Source organism: Artemia sp. Qi Xiang Cuo, chromosome 19 (genome assembly GCF_049724085.1).
Source record: "Artemia sp. Qi Xiang Cuo chromosome 19, ASM4972408v1, whole genome shotgun sequence".
Classification (NCBI taxonomy): domain Eukaryota; kingdom Metazoa; phylum Arthropoda; class Branchiopoda; order Anostraca; family Artemiidae; genus Artemia; species Artemia sp. Qi Xiang Cuo.
The window spans coordinates 60,696,228-60,713,612 of record NC_142812.1 but is presented as its reverse complement, the minus strand read 5'-3'; the positions used below and the strand labels follow the sequence as shown (position 1 = coordinate 60,713,612).

Sequence of the window (17,385 nt, the reverse complement as noted above, 5' to 3'; positions counted from 1 at the left end):
AAATTTTTCCATAGAAGATAGGAAAAGTTATACTATGATTGTGATTATTTTCCATGACTATAAAAAGTTTAACTTTAATTATGAATTTTTTTAAATTTAGGTCCGACGTTTCTCAAAGACTTAAAAAAATTTGAAGTCATGTTCCAAATATTTCCCCTGAAGGAGATAATTTCAAAAATTTTATCAAAGAAGCGAAGCAAAGCTCAACTTCGATTCTGAATTTTCTCAATGAAAATGAAATATGTTATTGATCATTTATATTTTCCCAAAATAATATAAAATTTCCCACTTCAATTCAGATTTTTCTCAAACAGATGAAAAAATTTAAAATACTGTTCCAAATTTTTCATCTAGAGTTGGAATATTTCAGTAGTGACTTGCTGTGCTTTACCTTCTCACAGTTACATTCTCTTGATTTTTCGAAGTTCATTTTGAATTTCTGTCATGAAATGCAAGAGTTGGAAAATTGGGGTCTTAGTCCACCAGCTCAGTATTGAGGTCCCAGTCCACCAGCCTGAACGGTGGAAATTCACTAGCTCAGAATTGGGGTCTTAGTCCACCAGCCTGAATGATGGAAATCCACTAGCTCAATATTGGGGTCTCAGTCGACCAGCCTGAATGGTGGAAATTCACTAGCTCAGAATTAGGGTCTTAGTCCACCAGCCTGAATGGTGGAAATTTACTAGCTCAAAATTGGGGTCTTAGTCCACCAGCATGAATGGGTGAAATTCACATTAGACGAGGTTACGTGCGCACACACACAGAGAGAGAGACGACTAACACACAGGGACAACACATACAAAGAGACGAGACACACAGAATGAAACTGAATTAAAATATGAATATGATCAGGAAGTGTTTACAAGTCAGGTTGGACGAGTAGTTATGGCGCTAGACTCAAGATCTGGTCCCCATACAGGGTCGTGGGTATGAACCCCACACCTAGCAATTTTTTCTTATGTACTTTTTTTTCTTTCATCATTTCTTTTGATTTCACTAAATAACTTCTGTAAAAGGATCTATTCAGAACCTAAATTGTTAAGGCCTTTAATAGATTAAATAAAAAAAACTAGAAAAGTCCAAAATGTTCAAATTCTCTTCTGAATTTTCTTAAAGAAGAGAAAAAAGTTAGATCAATTCTGAACTTTACCAATGAAAGTGAATTACAATATGAATATGATCAAGAATTGTTTACAAGTCAGGTTGGCCGAGTGGTTAAGGCGCTAGACTTAGGATCTGGTCCCCATATGGGGTCGTGGGTTCGATTCCCACACCTAACAATTTTTTTATTATTCTAAATCTATAGAAACGGCCTCTATTTCTGACCGTTTAAGTTTTGATGTTAGTGTTGTCAGTCAAAAGCTATTAGCTTGAGAAAAGAGCTTGAGAGAATTGCCTGATTATCGAAAAATGGGGAAACACCCTCCAAAAGACGACAGGAATGCCCCCCTCCAGCGCTTTGTCGGATATGTTGAATAAAATATGCAAAGTCGACATAGCTTTATTTCATTTTTTTAAGGTTAATTTAGACGAGGTTCTGAATTTTCTTAAAGAAGAGAAAAAAGTTAGCTGAATTCTGAACTTTTACCAATGAAACTGAATTACAATATGAATATGATCAAGAATTGTTTACAAGTCAGGTTGGCCGAGTGGTTAAGGCGCTAGACTTAAGATCTGGTCCTCATATGGGGTAGTGGGTTCGAGTCCCACACTTGACAATTTTTTTTCTTATTCTAAATCTTTGGAAACAGCCTCTGAAATGGGGAAACATCCTCCAAAAGTCGACAGGAATGCACCCCTCCAGTGCTTTGTCGGATATGTTGAATAAAATATGCAAAGTCGACATAGCTTTATTTAATTTTTTTTAAGGTTAATTTAGACGAGGTTCCGAATTTTCTTAAAGAAGAGAAAAAAGTTAGCTGAATTCTTAATTTCTCAAAGACATAAAACATTCAAATTTATCTTCTAATTTCTCCATTCAAATAAAAAGGTCCCACTTCACTTCTTGTTTTTTCTCAAAGAGATTAAAAATTTTAAGTTCTATTTTAATTTTAAAGTAAATTTTAGCTCCTTTGTCTTATGGATTCACCCCTCTAATTTTTAAATTACAAAACGAGGGACTCATTCTATTGTTAAAGACTATTTTTCAAACTCGTTCATCTAACCACAAAAACAATAGGTTAGGTTAGGTTAGGTATAAATAAATATTAATAAATAAATAGAAACATTTCTACATGTTTAAGTTAGGTTATGTTAACTTATCACGAGCACTCATGATAAGTTAACCTAACCTTTTCCGGCGAGTATGGTTAGGTTAGGTTAGGCTAGATTAAGTTAGCTTAGGTTAAGTTAGGTTAGGTTAGCCCACGTACGCTTCACTTAGGTTAGGTGAGAGACATGCAAAAAGTTAATGATTAGGTTAGGTTAGATTAGGTTAGGTTAAGTTAGGTTAGGCTAGGTTAGCCTACGTACGCGCGCGTACGTAGGCTAGCCTAACCTAACTTAATCTAACCTATTAATATAACTTAATCTAATCTAACCCTTCTCAAGCTCTTTTCTCAAGGTCATAGCTTTTGACTGACAACACTAACATCAAAACTTAAACGGTCAGAAATAGAGGCTGTTTCCAAAGATTTAGAATAAGAAAAAAAATTGTCAAGTGTGGGACTCGAACCCACTACCCCATATGAGGACCAGATCTTAAGTCTAGCGCCTTAACCACTCGGCCAACCTGACTTGTAAACAATTCTTGATCATATTCATATTGTAATTCAGTTTCATTGGTAAAGCTCAGAATTCAGCTAACTTTTTTCTCTTCTTTAAGAAAATTCGGAAGAGAATTTGAACATTTTGCACTTTTCTAGTTTTTTTTATATTTAATCTATTAAAGACCCTAACAATTTAGGTTCTGAATAAATCCTTTTACAGAATTTATTTAGTGAAATCACAAGACATGATGAAAGAAAAAAAGTACATAAGAAAAAATTGCCAGGTGTGGGGTTCGAACCCACGACCCCGTATGGGGACCAGATCTTAAGTCTAGCGCCTAAACCACTCGGCCAACCTGACTTGTAAACAATTCCTGATCATATTCATATTGTAATTCAGTTTCTTTCTGTGTGTGTCGTCTCTTTGTGTGTGTTGTCCCTGTGTGTTAGTCGTCTCTCTTTGTGTGTGTGTGCGCACGTAACCTCGTCTAATGTGAATTTCACCCATTCATGCTGGTGGATTAAGACCCCAATTTTGAGCTAGTGAATTTCCACCATTCAGGCTGGTGGACTAAGACCCCAATTCTGAGCTAGTGAATTTCCACCATTCAGGCTGGTCGACTGAGACCCCAATATTGAGCTAGTGGATTTCCACCATTCAGGCTGGTGGGCTAAGACCTCAATTCTGAGCTAGTGAATTTCCACCGTTCAGGCTGGTGGACTGGGACCTCAATACTGAGCTGGTGGACTAAGACCCCAATTTTCCAACTCTAGCATTTCATGACAGAAATTCAAAATGAACTTCGAAAAATCAAGAGAATGTAAATGTGAGAAGGTAAAGCACAGCAAGTCACTACTGAAATATTCCAACTCTAGATGAAAAATTTGGAACAGTATTTTAAATTTTTTCATCTGTTTGAGAAAAATCTGAATTGAAGTGGAAAATTTTATATTATTTTGGGAAAATAGAAATGATCAATAACTTATTTCATTTTCATTGAGAAAATTCAGAATCGAAGTTGAACTTTTCTTCATTTCTTTGAGAAAAATTTTGAACTTTTCTTTTTCCGTAAAAATATTTGGAACAGAACTTCAAATTTTTTCATCTCTTTGAGAAAGGTCGGAATTGAATTTAAAAAAATTTAGAATTAAAGTGAAACTTTTTATCTTCATGGAACATAATCAAATTCATAGTATAACTATTCCGATCTTTTATGGAAAAATTTAGAATTGAACTTTAAATTTTTATGTCGTGGTAAACTTAAAATTGATATGGAAACTTTTTATTTTCTTTGGAGAAATTAGAAATGAATTATGTTCTTAGGTAAAATTCAGAAGAGAACAAGAACTTTTCTATCTTCTATGAAAAATTTGGAACAGTATTTTAAATTTTTTCATCTGTTTGAGAAAAATCTGAACTGAAGTGGAAAATTTATATATTATTTTGGGAAAATAGAAATGATCAATAACTTATTTCATTTTCATTGAGAAAATTCAGAATCGAAGTTGAACTTTTCTTCACTTCTTTGAGAAAATTTAAAATTGAAGTGAAACTTTTAATATTCATAGAAAATAATCACAATCATAGTATAACTTTTCATATCTTCTATGTAGAAATTTAGAACTGAACTTTAAATTTTTTATGTCATGGCGAACTTAAAACTGAAGTGTCAGCTTTTTATTTTCTGTGGAGAAATTAGAATTGAATTGTGTTCTTTGGTAAAATTCAGAAGAGAACTTGAATATTCACGATCAAAGCATAACTTTTCCAATATTCTATGAAAAATTTGGAACAGAACTTTAATTTTTTTTCTTCTCTATGTGAAAAGTCGGAACTGAATTTAAGAAAATTTAGAATTAAATTGAAACTTTTTATCTTCACGGAAAATAATCACTATTCTAGTATAACTTTTCCTATCTTCTACAGAAAAATTTAGAACAGAACTTTAAATTTTTTATGTCTTGGTGAACTTAAAACTGAAGTGGAAGCTTTTTATTTTCTCTGGAGAAATTAGAATTGAATTGTGTGTGTTGGTAAAATTCAGAAAAGAACATGAACTTTTCTATCTTCTATGAAAAATTTGGAAAAGTATTTTAAATTTTTCATCTCTTTGAGAAAAATCTGAACTGAAGCGGAAAATTTTTATATTATTTTGGGAAAAAAGAATTGATCAATAACTTATTTCATTTTCAATGAGAAAATTCAGAATCGAAGTTGAACTTTTCTTCTTCCGAGGAAATATATTGAACAGAACTTTAAATTTTTTCATCTCTTTGAGAAAGGTCAGAACTGAATTTAAGAAAATTTAGAATTAAAGTGAAACTTTTTATCTTCATAGAAAATAAACACAATCAAAGTATAACTATTCCTATCTTCTAAGGAAAAATTTAGAACTGAACTTTAAATTTTTTATGTCTTGGTAAACTTAAAACTGAAGTGGAAGCTTTTTATTTTCTCTGGAGAAATTAGAATTGAATTGTTCTTTGGTAAAATTCAGATTAGAACTTGATCTTTTCTATCTTCTAAGAAAAATTTGGAACAATATTTTAAATTTTTTCATCTCTTTGAGAAAAATCTGAATTGAAGTGGAAAATTTTATATTATTTTGGGAAAAAAGAATTGATCAATAACTTATTTCATTTTCATTGAGAAAATTCAGAATCGAAGTTGAACTTTTCTTCTTCCGGGGAAATATTTGGAACAGAACTTTAAATTTTTTCATCTCTTTGAGAATGGTCAGAACTGAATTTAAGAAAATTTAGAATTAAAGTGAAATTTTTTATCTTCATAGAAAATAATCACAATCATAGTATAACTTTTCCTATCTTCTACGGAAAATTTTAGAAGTGGACTTTAAATTTTTTATGTCTTGGGACTTTTCTTGTTCCGTGAAGATATTTGGAATAGAACTTTAAATTTGACTCTTTGAGAAAGGTCGGAATTGAATTTAAGAAAATTTAGAATTAAAGTGAAACTTTTTATCTTCATTGAAAATAATCACTATCATAGTATAACTTTTCCTATCTTTTACGGAAAAATTTAGAAGTGAACTTTAAATTTTTTATGTCTTGGTGAACTTAAAATTGAAGAGTAAGCTTTTTATTTTCTCTGGTTAAATTAGAATTGAATTGTGTTCTTTGGTAAAATTCAGAAGAGAACTTGAACTTTTCTATCTTCTATGAAAAATTGAGCCTGCTAGTAGTATCATTATCTCTAAAATTATTTTTCTTACATCTCTGACCTTTTTAATAGATATTCTGAACGTTTGACGTTCTAGCATACCCTACAAATAATGAACACTTAACAGAATAATGCATTAGATATTTTTAATGAAATAAGGACATGTAGAATATTGATATAAAAATATGTTAAATACATTATTATACATTATTAGTACACTTGCGCTTCACTTTCCGTCAATTCATCTTTATATTCATTGATGATATTGTCTGCTAATGTCCTTTTTATTCTGCCTGCGATTTCACTCTCTATTGTCACATTATTTTTACATAGAGAGCAGTTTTGACACATTGACATGATATGATTTATGATATTGATGCAGCTGTATGCATGTCTTCTTTTTCCTTTTGCTTTCATTCGAATGCTAACACCGGAAGAATTGCGATAAGATCTATCAACGGCTAACATTCTACCAGAACCATTAGCTAGAAGTTGACCCTCTTCATCAACTATTATTTTTAAGTTGGCATTCTCTTTGACTACTAATTTCTCTGGTAATGTTACTCTCGCATATCCACCACTTGCATGATGGAAATTCTTGGGTACACCAAAGGAATTTAACTCCTCACTGTCATGACAACGTATGCATACATTGCCAATAAGATCTCCACTTGCACTCGTTTCATAGTTCAGGTATTTCTCCTTGCCAGCGTTCAACACGACAATGATTTTTTCATGTGCACATACTTTCGTCGAATAATTCATCTTCACTTTTTACAGATATGAAATGTGTGTTGATCCTTCCACTGCGTAAAAAATACTGATTTACTGCATGCAATAAACTCGGTCGTGTCGATAACCTGCCATAGAGTACCAGTGCAAAAGCCGCGTCGTGTCCATGAACAAGCACAGAGTACGATTGGTAGAGCCGTAAGCATATTTCATGTCATTTTAGGATAAGTAAAAAGTTAAAAAAATACCATGTTAAAAAATTCAAGAAAGTATTTACGAATTGGGGATGGGACTCTTTGAGGTTGGAAAATGGGATTAGGAATGACATTATGAATGGATCTTGTTCAGAAAATATATAATAAAGCCATAAAAAAGTATTAAAAAAAATGTAGAGGGGACTCTTTGGGGGGCCCGGGGAGGGTGTTTGGGGGACCCTTGGGGGAGGGTGCCCTTCTGTGTCTCAATGTACAAAAAATATTAAAAAAAATGGGGAGGGGAGGAGGGGAGGGGAGGAGGGGAGGGGAGGAGGGGAGGGGAGGGGAGGGGAGGGGAGGGGAGGAGGGGAGGGGAGGGGAGGAGGAGGGGAGGGGGAGGGGACGGTGAGGAGGGGGGAGGAGAGGGAGATGGAGGGGGTGGGGGCCCTTTGGGAGCCTGGGGGACCTTTGGGGACCGGTGGAGGGCCTTTGGGGGTCCTGGGGGCCGGTTGAGAGCCTGGGGGACATTTGGAGACCGGGTGAAGGCCTTTGGGACCCCGGTGGTCTTTTGGGAGCTCGATGGGCCTTGGGGGGGCCCGGGGTCGGCCTTTGAGGGTCTGGGGGCCGGGGGGGAGCCCTGGGAACCTTTGGGGACCGGGGGGTTCCTTCTGGATTGGGGTATGGGGATTGGAACCCTTTGGATCGGGGTAGGGTGATCGGGGGCCTTTGGGGTTGTGGTATGGGACCTCACAACACTGTTCAATGGAACTTGTGTATTATAACGACCACACTCAAAACCTCTTCTAAAATCATCTTTTAAATCAACGTCTCTAACGGTTTCGCCGAAATAATTCCATAACCTGTCTAAAACCGTTTCGCCCAAATAATCTCCTAAAAGTAATTTATGTGTGTTCCTTTTGTTTTTTGGCATCTCTGTGCTTTCACATTTCAAATTTCTAGGAAACCCTTTCCTACATTAATCTCTTCATCTCATAAATTTTCCTAGGTAAACTATTAAGGTTTCGTTAGAATATCAATTTATCTCTCCGACTTAAAGCTCAGTGAAGCCGTATTTAAAAATAGAGTTTCTATCTCTTTAGACTCCCGCATAATTCCAAGATAACAAGTGATGTCATTTATAGTTCCTGACACTAAAGATCAATGAATCCCTATTTAAAAATATAATATTAATTTTTCTCTCTGACCTAAAGAACTTTTATACCTCAGACCTAAGATTAAAGAAGCCATAATGTTTCTTAATTCCCCCTTCGTGAATCAATAATTTCCCCGCCGATTATGTAAATCAATTTCTCAGGTTAGGCTAGCCTAAAGATCAAAGAAACCATAATGTTTCTTAATTCCCCCTCGGTGAATCAATAATTTCCCCTAGCGATTATGTAAATCAAGTTCTCAGGTTAGGTTATCCAAACAATCTCATAACATTGGCGTCGAGCATGTCCATTCTCACTGACAACGAACAGAAATAAATCATCCATAAAACAGACATGAAAAACATCAAATAAATCGAACAAAACACATAACCATCCATGAAAACAGACATTAATGTGAGAAAGTTCCTGTTTTTCAAATTCTCACTGACAAAAACCATAAAACATCCATAATTTGATGTTGACAACCATGAAAAACATCAAATAAATTGACCAACACCCATAACCATCCATGAAAACAAACATAAAAGTGAGAAAATTCATGTTTTTCCAAGTGAGAAAATTCCTGTTTTTCATTCTCAGTGAGAAAACCATAAACCACGTGGTAATGTCACGAGTCAAACCCCCCTCTCTACTGTTGTCAAACTAGCAGGCATGGTTATTTTAGCTTCAGACTATTTTGAACAAAATGGCTATCTCAAAATTTTGATCGGATGCGTTTGAGGGAAAAATGATGTGAGTGGTGGCATTAGAACTTTTAATTTGTAATCGAACGAGCCCCCTCCGAAGTTTATACGAATACAACCACCCCTTCAATGTTATGTGCCCCTGGGAGAAAATTAATTTATTAATAATAGAATGAGCCCTTATGGCTGTTTACAATAGGCAACGCTATGGCATTTCCTCTGACTTGAGCATGCGAGTAGAACTCTTAATTTCCCTTCTAATGAACATCTAAAATTATCAAGGGTGCATATGGGGGTATTTTCCAGGGGAGGAATTTTCCGTAGGGAGTTTTCTGGGGAGGGGGAATTTCTGGAGGGGAAACAACTAGACCCAGGTGCATCAGATACAACCTGAAAATGTGCTATTGTGCCCCTCACCCTTGAAATTGTCGGGGGACCCTTTGTCGGGGGACCCTTGAAATAATAGAAATAATAACTTTGTCGGGGGATTTTTGATAGTCCATTTTAGAAGAACCAGAAATCAGATCGATCTTGAGAGGGAGGATTCTCCTCACCCTGTGTGGAGTTACAATTTATTATAATCTCTTCTTCGAGCATATGATATTCCGAATCCCAGCATTGGTATTACGCTAAGGGGAGGGGATTTTTTCATTCTCAGTGAGAAAACCACACATAACCATCCATGAAAACAAACATAAAAGTGAGAAAATTCCTGTTTTTCCAAGTGAGAAAATTCCTGTTTTTTCATTCTCAGTGAGAAAACCATAAACCACGTGGTAATGTCACGAGTAGAACCCCCCTCTCTACTGTTGTCAAACTAGCAGGCATGGTTATTTTAGCTTCAGACTATTTTGAACAAAATGGCTATCTCAAAATTTTGATCGGATGCGTTTGAGGGAAAAATGATGTGAGTGGTGGCATTAGAACTTTTAATTTGTAATCGAACGAGCCCCCTCCGAAGTTTATACGAATACAACCACCCCTTCAATGTTATGTGCCCCTGGGAGAAAATTAATTTATTAATAATAGAATGAGCCCTTATGGCTGTTTACAATAGGCAACGCTATGGCATTTCCTCTGACTTGAGCATGCGAGTAGAACTCTTAATTTCCCTTCTAATGAACATCTAAAATTATCAAGGGTGCATATGGGGGTATTGTCCCGGGGAGGGGAATTTTCCGTAGGGAGTTTTCTGGGGAGGGGGGAATTTCTGGAGGGGAAACAACTAGACCCAGGTGCATCAGATACAACCTGAAAATGTGCTATTGTGCCCCTCACCCTTGAAATTGTCGGGGGACCCTTTGTCGGGGGACCCTTGAAATAATAGAAATAATAACTTTGTCGGGGGATTTTTGATAGTCCATTTTAGAAGAACCAGAAATCAGATCGATCTTGAGAGGGAGGATTCTCCTCACCCTGTGTGGAGTTACAATTTATTATAATCTCTTCTTCGAGCATATGATATTCCGAATCCCAGCATTGGTATTACGCTAACACATATGCGTATGTAGTATACAACATAATATTTGGTGTTTTTGAGCCATAAGCATTCACATATTTCTGTCCCAAAAATGTTCAGTCTTATTTACTTATAATTAGACTTCCCCCCTGCTGGCACATAAGGCAGCGACAGTGCCTTTCCACGACGATCTCTCAGGTGCTATAGAGGAAACACCCTCCAAGTACGATCTGCAAAGAGCAGCATCCTTCTCGAGGAATTATTCTTTACTGTTTTACGCGTCTCGTTATACTGTGGGGGGGAACATGCATCATGAGGGAAGCAACCCTCACCCACATGCAAAGGTCACCCGCCGGTTTTTCTTACCTCCCAATAATTATATATAAAAAAAAAATTAAATAGGTCTACACCTTTTCGCTCTCGATGCGACGATACTGGAAATCAACCATAAACACGAGCATATGACCAGATGCAAAACTGGAAGTCGAATAAAACACTATCCAAAAATACGTTATTGCGCTTCCACCGTCCATCAATGAGCGTTCACCTATGGAGTGGACGGGGGGAATCGTACCATACTTAGTATAATCTATGGAAAACCACCAACGAGCGGGACAAAAATGTTTCCATGTCCCTTTTCTAAATATTTTTTCTTACTAAAATTTTCACTAACAGAGAAGCTAACATATTCAAAACGTTATTTTTGGTCCACCTAAAAACTCTCAAAATGTTACATACGTGAACCCAAGTCGTATCTAGAAATTGTGCTAGACATGACAATACAATTAACCTATGAAATGATTTGGAATAAATTATTTAATACCCAGACATTACGAGGAAAGAATATTAAAATCAATAAACTTAAAAAATACACATTTTCTACAATTTAGATATAAATCAAGGTCCAACACATAAAGGGCATTATGCTGATTATTCAGTTAATCATTGCACAGCCTAGTCACTTTTACAAGGTTTCATATCGTAAGGCATTACATATAATGGGAAATGAAGTCCCTTTATCTAGGTAAATATACAGAGAACCTAGGCCCCAGTTTTTAAGTTTTTACGTAATTTCGAAAAAATTTGTATTTTCTAAATAATTCCCGTACTTTTGCCCTCTTTATATCAAGTCCCCCCCACCGGGAAATTAATTCTTGAGCGTATACCTGAAATGGTTAACAACATATGTATTTGTGACTACAACAGGACAAGCGACTAACAGGCACGATTACTATTCAAAATACATGTGTTGTAGTATAAACAATGGCTTAGTCTAGCTCGATACAAAAAAAAGTCATTTTTAGGGTTTAAAATACATTGTAAAAACTTGCTGAGTATTTGTGACTAGACAAGATTTATTTAAAGCTTGATATACAGCTTCAAATCCCATTCTTATTACCAGAAAGCAGCTTTTCATCTCAGAAATGAGCGCCGACATGTAATACATGTTGGAAAATGACATCGCAATGAATTCTTTACTTTGCTTTGTTTACTGTGCTGTTAAAATGCGACTTTCATATAAAATTCTAGGTATTCTAAAAATATGTCAGCGTAGTCCGACTTTATATGAGCACAAGTTCATAGGCACGCACGAGTTAAAAACTTGGGAAGAGGCATAATTCCTATGGGAAGGGAAGCATCATTTTTCTTTTTTTTTATTATTATTATTTGGCATTGCGAACCAGCTATTGATGAAAAAGGCACAGAAAGTAATGCAAATGAACAAAATGGCAATTTTTGCATATAGCATATGGCTATTTCCGGGTCAATGGGGGAGGGGAGCTGTGGTATGATTTAAACTGAAGGTGACTATGGAAACTGGATAAATATAATTTTACTACATCTAATCAAAGGAAGAATCTTGTTATTTAGTGTTTAGTTCAGAAAAGGCCAGCCGTAAGACTGTTCCCTCTGGAAAAAGGATTCCTCGGATCAATATTACGGGTGATATCTTCCCCAGTGCCACTATATACAGATATTCCATAAACTTTATACATTTATAATTTCTTAAACCACATTGGCCTGTCATCACATAAAGAAAGAAAAACGAGCAAAAATGGGGTTTTTTATAGGCCAAATGAAAGTACTGAAAAAAACCACAACAAAGCGAATATTTCGAGAGGACAAACTCCTCTCTTTTTCAGCGCGAAACGAAATAATGTATCCAAAAACAAACGCGGAAAGTCAATGTGAAAAGAACCAAAAAACAAAAGAAAACACGAAAAATTTAAAAGATGAATAAAATTCAATAAAAGCCAAAAAATATAAGAATTAAAACCAAATACCTAACAACCATAAAAGCGAGTTATTCGCCAATATCTGTGATTTGCACAAAATCCAAAAAATTATAAACTGCCATCGACGGATACTAGCCAGGGTTGCCACCCTGACCTGAAAGAATTTACTAAATCAGAGAGGAAAAATTTACAAGATTGCATCTGTTTTTACTAAATGCTCAAAAAAAATTTTATATATATTTTTATATATTATATTATATTATATATATATATATATATATATATATATATATATATATATATATATATATATATATATATATATATATATATATAATGTTACATTTCTACTTACTTTTAATTTCTCTCAGCAGGCTCCTTATTCCTCAATAAAAATTCTCAAACTGAGGAGATTCACCTAATCACCTTGGGTGGTTGGCTTTTGTTTTGATTCCAATACATTCACAATAGTCACAAATCCAGGTGTCATTATAGCTTCATTTTTAGTTGGTAAGATTTGATATACAGAAAGCTGATTTTGTCGACCTTTAGACGCCGGAAGTGAAGTGTTTGTTTATGAAAATAGGTGACTGCTTGTCTGTCTCTGAGACAGACAAGCAAACTTGTAAATTGTAGAACAGACAAGCAAAAATTGTAAATTGTCATATGTTTACGATAATTTTTTTCCCTGAATTCATGGAAAATAAAAAAAAAATTGTTTACTATAAATCATGACTTTTTACTAGATTTCGGGAAATTTACTAGATCCCCTAAATTTACTAGATTTTTTTTTACTAGATCTAGTAGAATCCTACTGACGGTGGCAACCCTGATACTAGTGAACAACTGAGAGAGAAAAGAAAACAATTCATTCACTCAAAAACAAAACGAACCAGTATATATTTGCACATTAGGGGGGGGGTGGTAAATTTTGAACTTACCTCCCATTTAGATCAGAAATAAAATTTACCCCCCCCCCACCTAATGTGCAAATATATACCCTGAATTGGTATATATAGGGGTGGGGGTAAAATTCATTCCCAACGAAAATGATCATTATATTTGGAAAGAGCATAAAAAAAGGCATCAAGTAGTAGGCTATATTCATTTTATTTGTAAGTCAATAATATGATTTGGTAAAAATTTACCTATTTTTTTATTACATATTTACCTTTATAGTTAAAAGTAACTAAAGTAGAATTTTACCGCAATCCCTGTTACTTGAGTGGAATTTTGAGCCATATCAGTGGATTTTTTATAAATTCAGGAAATGTAGGCTGGGCTATTTGCAGATCTTTGAAACCTCATAAATTGGAATTGAGCAAAGTTAAGAAGCTGAAAACAGTTTTGTTGTAGGCTACTTCATTTAAGCAGAACATCTATTTTGCAAGGTTTCACTTTTATAACACAACGATTTTTAAAGGTCAGTCCTCTAGAGGAAGAAGGAGTGGAAGTAGGCTAGGTGAGCTCCTTCAAAGTACCTTCCCAGGACATATTTTAGTCTGTAGACCCACCCCTGAAAGTTTCATTTTCCTAACCTAACCCCTTTTCAATATAGCCTAGTAAAACATAGCTAAACTAGAATCTACCCTTAATTTTAGCTATGAAGCCTATTTGCAAATTAGGGCTTCGCCTATGCCCGTTCCACTGTTACACATTTAGCGGATACTTGATCTGAGCCCCCCCCCCCCCATACGTTAAGTTTATGTTGCCTTAGCTACTAAAACAAAAAATACACTAGAAGACATCCGATCGGTTTTGGCTTGCAATCCAAGTGGTTTTCTTTTGGCATAACCACTAGCCTATTAGAAAAAAACAAACATTAAAAACTTACGTATTTCCAAAATTTACTCTATATTCTTACTTCCTCAAATGTTGAAAATTGACTGACTCAACTTTCGTTGTCGGAATTCGCCATTTGCATTGAAGCCATTGTATTGCGCGAGCGCAACAGCTGACCTGGCAGTCGTTCAAAAACTTCGTCATGATTCAAAATTTCAGCCAATTTTGATCTTTACAATTTTAGTTTTTGCGCATAATTTACTCTTTAATTAAACAGCTAAGAAAATTATAAATACAGTACAAAACGAAACCATTGCCGTAACTTCGTCGAAATTCTGGGGGGGGGGGGGCAAAGGTGGATCCAATTTTCCCATATCAAGTGAAAATGATAATAGATCATATGAAAACAAAAGGAATGTAAAGAAAGTGTAGAAAGCATTAAAATATGAACTAAGGAGTTGTGAAGTAGAGGCCATGGGTAAAATTGCCGAGGATCTGGAAGATGCAGCTAGACGGTATAATAGTAAAATATTGTACGGGCATGTTAACAAATTGAGAGGGAGTACTCAATCCGGACTTGGCCCCAGAGGCGCCATTTCAGCCAAACCTTAGGGTGGGCAAGCAATCGACATGGGCCCCGAAGCGGGCTTGTATAAAAAAAAAAAATTGCCTCTAGCTTTATCCGAAGAAAAAAACTGCCTTCTCTGGGAGTTACCGTAAAAATTAAGGAAATTGTCTCAATTTCTTTCCCTTTCCTTCTTTTGCTGTTATGCCATTGTTTTGGAAAAGGCCAGATATCTGAAGAAAATTGAAACGGTATGTATAATGTTAAAAAAACAGCCGTTTAGGAATCTTTCACTTTTCCGAACCTATAACTTGACGAAAGCCAAACCTCTGTAGAAACTCACGCTTTGACTAAAGTATATTCGGTAGCCGAATTCTTCAGCTCGCTGCTTACAGTAAATACTTTAGTCCAAATTAGAGTCACGCTATAGCTATGACGATACAGAACATTGCTCGGTAAAGCATATTAAAAGGATAAGAAAATACAGAAAAAATTCGACTCAGTTCGGTGGACATTCAAGGAACAAAGGGGAACTCCGTGATTTCATCTTTGTCATTTCTTCAACAAGCTTGTCGAAATCCAAGTTTTTAACTAAATCCTTCTCTGCAAAGATCAAAAGCAGGTGACTGAGATGATCGTCTCCTGTGGTTGAGCGCAGATAGTTCTTCACGACTTCCAGTCCAACAAACAAGCATACATTGCTGGCTGTCGTAGGAGGAAGTGTGGCAGCAATATGAAGACCCTTAACAATTTCTGAATAGGCCACTGGAAGTATCTTGATATTGTTGATAACGTCCATGAAGTTCTTTGACTTTGCCTTCTCCTCGAGCAAAAATCACTTGGCAATATTAGTTTGAGCCTCAAGAAGGATCAGGCCAATGTTAGTTTTAAAATAAAGTTCAGAGAATTGCTTGAGGAGCCGTGCATCCAAGAACATGTTAGAGCTGGGGTCTAAAGCTTTCAGTGTACTGAGCACTGGAAGGTTATCTGTAAACCGTCTGTCGAATTCCGCAATCAGACGATCTACAGTCTCCAGGTATTCTGTTTTCAGTTCTTCCGCTAGAGTTGGAGCTCTATTGTCGGATTCGACCAAGTGTTTTTCTATACTCGGATGGGTTATGAATTCTTTCAAGCATTTGATACTTTTTTAGGTTCTTCTAGGTAATCCTTACTGACTTGCAGATGAGGATCCAGTCGTAAGCTCATACATATTAGGTCCTTCAAGGACTAGACATCCAGCGACCTATTTTGAGTTCTCCAAAAACGATGCAAATGAAGTGGCAGAGCCCAGTTCAGCTATTTCCTTCCTTGTTGCTTGAATCAAGGTGCAGGACCAAGATATTACCAGATCAACTGCCTGAAGCTGCTCAGAAAGGGAGGTTGTCGTCCTCAAAATTGCTTCCATATAGAGCAACTAAAATGTAACTGTGAAAGATTCCATTTTTCTCTGGAGCCCAGCTCCTTCTGCTCGAGCTTCACTATCAGCTCCCTCGCTGACTGTAGGCAGTACAGCCAGAACACATTCATATCGGAGTCTTATCTTCGATATTAATCGATACCAGTATGACCATCTTGTCGCAGCACTCCTTTCTAATTCCAGGACTGGCAGTTGAGTAGCCTTTTGGGACTCGACAAAAAGCTGATGCCTGGTGTTGCTGTTGGAAATGAACGTGTATAAATTTTGGACTAACGCAGAAAATGAGGCAACAGTCCCAACACCTTCAACACAGTTGGCAGTGACCAAAGTCTATGCGCATAGCAATGAATGTATATTGCTTGTGACGCTTTCGCTCTCAGTCACACTTGAAGACGAGAGAAGGGCCCACTCATCACGCTTGCTCCGTCGTAGCACTGAGCAACACAATAGTTCAAGTCGAGACCAAGTTTCGCCACTGTGTCGTGAATGAAGCTGGCTAAACTCTCAGTATCCAGGCTTTTCATATGGTAGCATCCTATTGGTCTTTCTCGTACTTTTTCCTCGTCGAAGTACCTCAGAAGAATGGCGAGCTGTTCTTTCTTCGAATTATCTTTTGTCTCGTCGACAAGAACAGCAGAGTGTTTGGCACGCTTAGCTTCTTGCACTATTGTAAACTAAAACCTAGATCCGATAACCGAATTGAGATCGTTCTGGTGTTTATGGGAAACATGATGATTGTGTCGTCTTTGTATCTTGTTAAAAAGTATGGGAGAATGTTTGAAGAAAGGATAAAATGTTTTGATAATATGATTTTATTTTGCTAGAGAGACGGTCTCATGGCGGCTATAAAAGGCTGTACCAAGTCGCCCCAGTAGGGCCATTACTTTCAGTAAAGCCTTTACGTGTTCCCTGTTTTCATTTGTCTTCTTATTCCTGTCCGTTGACAAAACAGATGCGATGGGTTGCATCTCCTTGGCTTGTATAGCTTTGAACTTCGTCCACGAAACTGCACTGTCTCTGTGGTGGTCACTTTTCGCATGCTCTTCTAGAACGCTTGAGATGTCCTTACATCTTCTAAAGCCGATCTCGATAGAAGGCCTCGCCCTGTATGTCTGTCCACGAAGGGTTGACGTGCCGCCAAAGTGTCTGCAGCAGAAACAGAAAACCTAATTTTCCTTAACTGAGTACTTAAGCCAAGGATTCTGTTCATGATACAAAATATCAAATTACCGTCTGAGCTTACCGTTTGCTGAAA

The 17,385-nt window shown here is 36.3% G+C and overlaps 1 protein-coding gene across 21 annotated transcripts in view; it reads right to left on the bottom strand.

The window, feature by feature from the left end:
* Positions 1-17,385, bottom strand: part of LOC148941077 (uncharacterized) — a 105,626-nt gene that overhangs the window by 64,856 nt on the left and 23,385 nt on the right. The window contains exon 1 of one of the 21 annotated variants that reach the window (XM_089105322.1): positions 14,201-14,281. The exons of the other annotated variants lie outside the window; for them this stretch is intronic. The gene's annotated coding sequence lies outside the window, so the exon portion shown is untranslated. Of the gene's footprint in view, positions 1-14,200; positions 14,282-17,385 lie in introns of those variants that run through there. 21 annotated transcript variants of the gene reach the window in all.